We start from the raw sequence: 9770 nt of genomic DNA on the forward strand, positions 1-9770 counted from the left end.
TTATGAAGGCAATTTGAGGATGTCCATATGTTCACATTCCAGTAAAAAGCAAAACCTGTGAATTCTAAGGGTAAGGTTGGCATGTAAATACAAAATTTGACCATGTAATCAATATACTCTAATTTTTATTTCAAGGTGTTTGGGAATTTGGTTTTGTTTTGTTTTCAGTTTGTGTGAGATGTTTGCATATTTTAAGCTAACAAATATTCAGTTTACTATTCTAGACACTCTAGAAGCATTATTTCCTTTAACTCTGGCAACAATATGAGAGTTATGAAGGATGCATTGTACCACTGTCCCCATTTTACAGATGAGGAAAGTGTGGCAACCACCCAAGAGCCTGAAGAAGCAGAAGGGCAGGTCTTGAAGCTGAGGGTTGAGCCTCAGACCAAGGCTCCTGCTTGTAACCACTATCTCTTTCCCCCAGTTCTCTGCACCAAGCTTAGTACCTGTCCGTTAACAAGTTTGCATGCCTCAATTATGTATTGGCACAGAAAACAGCAACTTGGAAAACAAACATTCTCTGTACAGAAAGTCCTGGTATAGTTAGCACTGAGTTCACCACTGCACACACGTGCTGGGACTGGAGTCATGCCTGGTCTAGCTTTTTTATCCAATATTACATTTTCTAATCCATTTAAGCCTATTTGCAAAGTCGTTCTATTTCTGTACTAATGACTTAGAAGCAGCTGGAATTTTTTTAGCCAAAATTTTGAAACCTCAGATCTCTATTAAAAGAAAAAAGGGAACCATTTGAGACAGCCCAGAGAGACCTATAATGCTGAATTCCCTTTCACTCTGGAGAACTGGCATGAATTCCTTAATCCTCCAATTGCTTTAAAAAAATAAATAAATAATTACTGCATGTGAGTCCTGTGATGTGCACTGATGACCAGGATGATCTGGGGTCGTTTCCTCAGGGCCAAGATTCATGTTATTACAGCTAGAAGATGCTTATGTATATTTCTGCTTTGGCTTCCGTTCAACTCTGAAAAAAAGAAAATTCCTCATCTCTCCTAAAGCAAGTATGCAAATTATACTATGTATAAATTGCCCAAGATATTGCCCATATATATATATATGTAAACCCTATTGATAAATATTTTAGATTTTCTGAAAAGTGGTCTGTTTCCTCCTCCATCTGTAGAAGGGCTTTTGCAGGTGTTTGCCCTTATCTTAATTGAGATCCAACCCAATTTTTTTTAATTAAAGTTTATTGGGGTGACAATGGTTAGTAAAGTTACATAGGTTACAGGTGTACAATTCTGTAATACATCATCTATACATCACATTGTGTGTTCACCACCCAGAGTCAGTTCTCTTTCCATAAGCATGTATTTGATCATCCCAGTTTCTTAAAAGCATCACCTGGAAGGCTCATTAAAACACAGATCTGCCCTTGTTCCCAGTCCAGCCCCAGCCCTTGACTGCATTTCTGAAAGTTCCCAGGTGATGCTGATGCTGTGGGCAGTGACCACACGTGGAGATCCACTGCTCTAACTCACTGGTTCCCAAACTACTCCACGTGGGAATCACCTGAGAACACTTTTAAAAACGTGGATGCCCGAACTCCCACTCCTAGAGATTCTGATTTCATTGATCTGGGGTGCTGCGTAAGCACCGATTGTTGTTAAAAGCTCCCCAAGTGAACCTACTGTGCTGCAAGGGTAAGGAACCGCTGCTCCACCCCACACGGTCCCCGGCGTGTCCCGCTCCCGCGCGCGCCACGTGTAGACGCTGGAGCCCCTTCCAAGGAGACAGAGGCAAAGGAGGATGAGCTTAGGGTAGTAAATGCCCCCATTATTATTCATTCTCAGAAGCTAAACACTCTGATGCTGAAATCAGCGCTCATGGAACCTCTTAAGATTCATTTAACACTCAGTAACTTTGCAAGACAAACCCTGACGTGCCAGCCTCCAGCCTGGGCGCGGAGTCTACCTCACCGTTCACCAAAAACTGCACGCTCTGAACACCCAAAGTGCCAACTGCAGTCCAGGGAGGACCAGCCCTGAAGCCCCATACTTGTCATTCTGGCAGAGAGAGGGGAGAAAGCGACGTCACCTTACCTGGCGCAGCGTCCAGGGTCGAGGTTGCCGTCGCAGCCAGCTGCGCGCTCCACCAGGGGTACGGGGGTGTCGCAGACGGTGACCAGCCCCAACCAGGACGAAAACGGGGCTAAAGCGGGTTTGCCGCCCTCCGCCCCGAGTACGGTCTCCCTGCAGCGGCCAGTGCAGAGCGCCGCGGCTCTGAAACTCGCTCTCAGCCCCCTGGAGGCGGAGCCCGGGAGATAAGGTTCGCGCTCCCCACCCGCCCCCTTTCCGGGGCGAAGGCCAGAGGGTGGGCTTTGGATCTGGATTTCCAAGTGCCAACTGCCAAGTGGAATCCTGGTAGAAACATGCTCAGTTCAAATCCTGCTGGGACCAGAAAATGCACCCCTGGGGGAAGGCGGAAAGAGGGGACGGTGCGGGAAGCTGGATAGATAAAGGCAACTCAGAGGTTGAAAGGGGAAGCGCGGAAGGAGGCAAGGACATGGAGAGCGTCTTCTGCACTGATCAAAGGAGTTCCTGCTCCCTGGGCCTGAGAGAACCGCCCCTGGGGCGCCAGGGTCGGTCACCCAGACCGGCCACCAACAGCAAACTGATGCAGCTACCTTTAACCTAAGGTGATCGCTGCCGGAAAACCTGAGGGAAGTTCATTTTCAGGCAGTCTGATAGGCAGTTACCTTTGAGGAGTTAGGAGATGCAGGAAGTCCTGGAATAAGGTGACTGCCTTATGACAATAAAGGGATGCTCTGTACTCTGCCCCTTTAGTCCATTCTTCACAGAGCAGGCAGAAATTTCTTTAACATTAATGTACTTAGAGCACCGGTGTGCTCCGGCTCCTCAGCTGACTCTCATCCATCACTCTCCACACTTCTCACTCTGCCTCCCCCCGCATATGGCCTGCTAGCCCTCTTGTACACACCAGTGTGTTCTCCTTTCACTTGCTGTTTCTTCTGCCTCCAAGCTCTGTTGTCATAACTGCACGCTTCTCTTCATTCAAGTCTCAAATGTCCCGTCGGAGAGTCCTTCCTGCACAACCAATCCAAAGTGAACCCCCCCCCACCATTCCCATCCCCTAACCCCCACCCTTTTTTTTAACAGGTCACTTGTCACTCTATCAATTTTTATTGCTTGTTGTTCTTTTGTTTTGTTTCCATCTCAAGGTAAGCTCTATGAGGACAGAGAAATGGTCTTGTTCCCAGCTTTAGCCTCTCCATCTAGAGCAATACCTGGAACACAGAAGGTGCTCAGTAAATGTCTGCTGAGTGTATGTGTGAATTACTATCTCCCCAGGGAAGAAACTTGACAAAGGCCTTCCTTTAGTAAATCAGTCCTACTGAATTCAGGATAATAGACAAACATATTTATCCTGCATTTCTTCATTCATTCATACACTCATGTTATAGTCTACTGTTAGGCAAATATGTTTCTCCATGGGCCATAGCAATGAAAATATAACAATTTTTCAATATGAAGACATGGATAACCATTTCCTAATATTTTTTAATAATGACAAGAATATATTCCAAACTCTCAGCAAATGGCCTCTTTACTTTGCAGAGGAAACTGAAACCTGCCCAAACCAAATGTATACCAACTGATTCTGCATTGCATCTATTAAAATAGAAAAGGGCCCCCCCCCCCACACACACACAACACTTATTCTGTGTCCTGCCTCTTTCTGTCTCCTTAGGAACCACCACATTGATGGTTCCATCTCCTCTTGCATCTTTAACCTCTTCTACTTAAAAGACTTACTTGAACGTACTCCAATCTCTCCTATCCCAACTCTTTACATACTGGTGTGCTTACCACTTCCTGAAACTGCTTCAGGTAAGTTTGCTAACAATCTCCAATATTCAGTGGACCAGGCGTACTTTATCCGATTCTGATTCAGGATGCTGGTGATGGGAATTAGGGATCTATAGTTTGCAGAAGAGAAGGCTTAGGGATGGGCACCTAGAGATAGTCAGAAGAAGAGGAGCCTGTAGCAAAGACAGATATGATATGTATGTAAATAATGCCCTAGGTTACTATAGTACGCACTTTTTGTTAAGAACTATTGCAAATGCTACCTGACAGTTCTTTCCTTTCTTAGTCTCTCAGTATTTTTTTAACCTAGTTGGTCCCTACTCTGTCCTTCTTGAAATACTTTCTCCCCCTGTCCTTATTAACTCTTCACCTACCTATCCATCTCTGCTACAGTCTCCTCTTCTTCTGGTTCTCTCTAGGTGCTCAGCCTTCTCTTTTCCTGGTGAACTCTCCTTAAGCCATATTATCCATTTCTGTAGTTTCATGGATACTTGGAGTTCTTAACCTGGGATCCATGTTGAGCCCTCAGGGAATCTGCTGGGCCCTAGAATTTCTATCCAATATTCTGTGTACATGTACATGTTAATTTTTCTGGAGAGAGGTGTTTTTCAGATTCTTTTAGATTATCAGAGCATAGCTCTCTAATCCCTATTCCACCCACAAAAAAGTCAACAGCCCTTCATCTATTCCCAAGCCTACATCTCCAACCCAGGTCTCTTTCTCCAGATTTTGTCCAGTATCCCAACTGTCCACTGGACATCTTCACTTGTATGAATGGCAGGCTTTTCAAATAAAATATGGTCAGGGCTGAATTTATTATTATTTTTTGTCCTCCGAAAAGAAGTGTTCCTCCTCTCTTCATCCCCTATCTTTCCCAAAGGCACCACCATTCATCTAGTTACTCAAGATGGGACTTTGCCACAGTCTCCACTCTACTGTAAATCTGACCCTCTCCTGATTAAAACACCAACATGACTTTTCAGTGCTCCTAAAATAAGCTCTGAGCTCTTTAACATGTCTCCACAACTCTTACCTTGCTCACCTCCACCCTCAGGACTTACCTCGTCCTCCCCACCTCCTTACCCCCTTATCTTTTAAATACCACCCATACTGAACTTCAGCTGCCTCAGACCCTCCATGCCCAACTTCCAATTTACAAAAACTGTGATATAATTCATTTATGTTGTTTTAAGCTGTAAAGTTTGTGGGCAATTGTTACACAATAATAGAAAATTAACACAATGAACCTAAGCCCAGCTCTTCTAGCAAGGTCAAAATTTCCCAAGCCATTCATTTTAATAAATAGAATACCTTTTTTATATCTAATTAATATTACTTTATTATATCCTTCAATAAATATATTATTTACTAATTATTTGATTTTTCTTTGATTATTAATTACTCAATTAATTATTTGGTACATTTAATATTTATTAATTATTTTATTTATTTAAAAAAGACTTGCATGTAAACCTTTAAAGTTTAAAATTAAGGGGGGAAAAAAAGCTTGGAAAATAAAATTTCCCAATTTTTGTTTTAGAACATAATTGTACCCAAATCTACAATATTACCTCCTCCTCAACAACAACAAAGATCTAAGTCATAGACACCAAATTTGAACAGAAAAAACCAAAAGAATCCTTCATTTCCTGTACAGTCCTCTTCGTCTCATCTCAGCATCATCCAAACCTACGCTACTTACACAGAAGGAGCTCTTACAGAAAGATTGCCTGCAGCTGCATTCGAAATGCCTTCTGCCCTGGCTTTTCAGGGCTCACCTCTGCTGCTCAGGATAAGCGTTTGTCCTCTTCTCCAGAAGAATAAAACAATATTATTGCTATATTGTTGTACTTTAAATCTCAAATGCTCAACAACTAAAGCATATTTGAGCAATCCACCACAACTGAGCTCCACAGGTACAACGGAAAGTCAGCACCATTGACAGCAAGTGCCGTATCTTAATTGCTCACCATTACATTCCCATGAGAACAATAAACAAACATTTATGAAATGAATGAATGAACCTAATGTGACAAGACGGAGGGAGAATAACATCAATGTATATATACTGAATGCACTGGTGTTAGCCCAGCCACCAGGCTAGTCCTTTGGGAAACAAATATAAACAAAACAATCCCCTGCCTTCCCTCATAAATAGCTAACCTCACCCTAAAATAATGTACCCTTCATCAAGGCAGGTAGTTCTCAAATGCTCTCTCCAAGATTGTGGGCAGGGTCATTCTAAGCAAATTTTATTATATTCTTACCCTTTCCTCCAGTAATGTTATAGAAATAAATATAACTATAACTTAAATCAAGGGCATGTGTGAAAGGAGCGAGAAGTCACCTGGAAAGGGAAAGGGCAAACAAATTACCTGGTGGTCTTGGAACTGCAAACCACAGAAACCAAGTCTTGACGAGTTCAGCAGCAAAGGGATGTATTGGAATGATGTGGCCACAGAATTGATAGGAAGGCTGGAGAACCAGGCTTGGGCAAAGACAGACTGGGTCAGAGGAGAGTCTGTGCAACTGATATAGCTCGACAGTCTGCAGCGGTACCACCGCTTGAGAGAATGCAGCACTCCACCTGAGATTCAAAGTCCAGAGAGACTCCAATAGTCTGGCTTGGGTTACATGCCCACTGCCCTAGTGAGGGGAGGGCAGGTCTGACAGTCTCAAAGCTGGTGGCTGCGAAATGTCTGACCATAGGACAACAGGGGACAATCAGGAACTGGGTAATAAAAATCTGAGTAACCAGACCATAAATTCAACCCTGCCCTGTAGTACTCCTTCAAATACAGAGTAGACTTTAGTAGTTCCCAAAGTCACAAGGAAGTTGGTTAACCAGATGGACAACTTTGAAGCAGTTTCCATGTGAGGGATATCTAGGAGGGTTGGCTCACATGCTCCATTCAGAAGTGGAGCCCCACCGAGAGCCCACAGACTGGAAGAGGGAGATGGTGGTTCTTCACATTGAACCATGCCTCTGTTAACTAAAAGAGAGGAAACAGTCCTGAGAGATGAGGATATCAAAAAGCAACAAATGTTCACTGCAGTTCACACCTTTTGCTGTCCGGCTTCCAAATACAATCTCTTCCTAAGTAAAGAGAGCCCAAAACCTCATCAGATTACCACATTCAGCCACAAATCCAAGATGTACGTTGTTCTTGGTCAGGTTTAGATGGTCCACCAACCTGTGTCTAAATGATCAAACTAACCAATGCCAATACTGGAGAGAGAACAAGTAACCACAGGAAAGACCTACCCCATTTGGAAAAGGGGAGAAAAATGCACAGTATCCCACCACCATTATCTATAATATATCCTGCTAAACAGAATAGCCAAGGCTGTTCCCTGAAAGAGAAGTGAGTATCTTGGTCAGCTCACTGGTGGTCCCTAATTCTGGCTCCAGGTAGATATCCTTTGACCATTGACCACACGACATTTTTGCCAAGGTTGAGGTCTATCTGAGAAGACCTTTAATCTCTAGGTGGCTTCTGGTCAGTTCCAGAATCTCAAGTTCTACTTGAGGATTCTGGTTTCCTAGCAGCAGTATTCTGCCCATATTCCTAGCCTCTGCCTAAGGCAATTATATACATGGATATGGGGTGGAGAGTCTTGCCCAGTCTGACCTTTGACTCCAAACTATAGCCCAACTGCGTCTTTGCAGTGATTATTTTTATCCCCTTTGACAATCAGACACTGCATAATAAGAGCTGCATGCAAGGGTACTGGGGATTCAGCTTCTCCCAAAGGCAATCTTATTTCCTTCTGTGGCTCCTACCTTCCTACTTTTGATCACACTAGCTTTATCAGTAGGCAGAGAAGTTGGCTTTTCCAACTATCCAAGGCTCCACACTACCAGGCTCATAGGTTGCAGTCAGTGTCTCTAGAAAGGCTTTTCTTTTTTTTTTTTTTTTTTCACTTTTCCTGTTTTCAAAATGAGCTTAACCTTAAGTGTATCAACTCTTTCTAGGATCCTAATAAAGACTGCAAGATGTAGCCAAAAGAATCGATGCCTTCACGTTTTTCTTCTGTGTCTCTGAAAGACTCAAATGATCTGAGTCTCAAGTCACTATGGACTACAGCTTAACAAGATTTGCCCCTATTGTATAATAATGGTGGCCAATTTCCCAGTCCTGGAGAAATGCGACTTTTCTGCCCTCCATCCTCCCTCACCTAGATAATTTTGCATGTTAGGTTATGTGACTTGTAGTATCCTACTTCTCGCCCTCATTTCTGTATCAATTAGGGCTCTTGTTTGCAAGCACAGAAACTGTTTCTAATTTACACAGAAAATGAATCCTTTGGACATATATAGTAGCTCACAGAAGGTCTGGAAAACCACATTTAGGAAAAAAGGAACCAGGTAAAGCGGCAAAGGTAGCAAGGATTACTTAGCATTCTTAAAGGGATACCACCAGTGGTAGAAGTGAGCTACATTTTTTCCCATTCATATATTAATCTACTCAATATATAAAGATAGTGGATTTCATTGGCCTCTCTTGGGTCACCTACAACCACTTATATTAGGAGAGAATAAGGCATCTAATTGTACTGGTCTGCCAAAACTGCCCACAGTGGGGAAGAAGAAATCCTCAAAGGAAAACAGGGTGCTGCTACCATCACAAGGAGGCATGAGGACTGGATGGGCAAAGCCAAACAGCCACTTCAGAGAAAGGAAAGCTATGCCATTTCCTTAGCACTTTTTTCGAACCAACTATAGGGGCCACAGTCTGCTCTTTCAACACTTACTTCCTCGGATTGTACAAACACCTTCAGTTTGATGGATACATCCAAAGCACCTGATGTATAACAGTTTTATATCTAAGAAGATATGACATATAATAGCCCTACCCTGGAAATAACTGGGAAATGCCTCAGATGCTCACTGCTGAGCTATAGACCTTGAGCTGGTGTTTCTAGAAACACCACAGCTCAGAGGCCAATGATTTTTCAGGAGTGAATTCTAGTGATCCTTGGTTTCAGCTCCCATGATAACATCACTGGACCACTCAAACCGCAGAGGGCATCATCCACATGGACTGCTTTAGGGATGACACATCACCCAAACTGCACCAGTTAGAGGTCTCTCTAGGACTTTGGAAGGGAGGGAAAGAGGGTTTTGTTGTTGTTGTTGTTTTGTCTCAGATTTTGAACACCAAGTACCATGTAAGCCCAAATCTTCCTAACGAAGACCTGGACTGACAATTTAACCAAGACAGAGAAAAGTAAAACCATAGAAAGAGAAAACAATCTACTGACATCTTTTGAGTATCTACATCCAGCCATTACTGAAACTGAGCCTAATTCTGGATTTTTCCCTTATGTGGGTCAATAAATCCCTTTGTTGTTTAAGCTAATTTGAATTGGGTTTCTGTTACTCTTCAATGAGAAGAGCCCTAAACTGAACACCCAAAAGCAATCCCAAAACTGAAAGACTCTTAAGAAAATAGAATGTCAATATAAAATTGTTTTGTGTTGTAAATTCTTCTTACATTTATAGCTTTAAATGCTAAATTTTGATACTTAATATCAGAGCTTGATATCAGTAATGAATATTTTTTATAAATCCCCTTAAAAGTCCAAAAGCCCAAGATAATTTGACTCATATTCTAATATGGCTGGATGATCATCAGGTCTTATTTCTGAGGGAACGATCTTAGATCCAAACGTGAGACCCTCAATTGGCCTGTAAGGATGGAAAAACAATTTACAAATATACCCAAAAGTGCATTCAGAGAGAGTTTGGAGGTAATTCTTCCATGGCATAATTTCAGACTCCCAAGTTCTTCTGGCTAAGAGAGCACTGGATTCCTGTTCCTCAGGATGTAGGTCACACTTCTTATACTTTTATCTTAGGGCTGAAAGGAAAACTCAACTTTCCTCACAGTTAAACCATAACATAAAAATGAG

The 9770-nt window shown here is 42.6% G+C and overlaps 1 protein-coding gene across 1 annotated transcript in view; it reads right to left on the bottom strand.

Moving 5' to 3' along the window:
• COL21A1 (collagen type XXI alpha 1 chain) overlaps positions 1-2204 on the bottom strand; it is a 155124-nt gene extending 152920 nt beyond the window's left edge. The window contains exon 1 of the mRNA XM_074333116.1: positions 2067-2204. The gene's annotated coding sequence lies outside the window, so the exon portion shown is untranslated. The remainder of the gene's footprint in view (positions 1-2066) is intronic.
• Positions 2205-9770: the final 7566 nt, after the last annotated feature.

This window comes from Rhinolophus sinicus, linkage group LG05 (genome assembly GCF_036562045.2).
Source record: "Rhinolophus sinicus isolate RSC01 linkage group LG05, ASM3656204v1, whole genome shotgun sequence".
Lineage (NCBI taxonomy): Eukaryota > Metazoa > Chordata > Mammalia > Chiroptera > Rhinolophidae > Rhinolophus > Rhinolophus sinicus.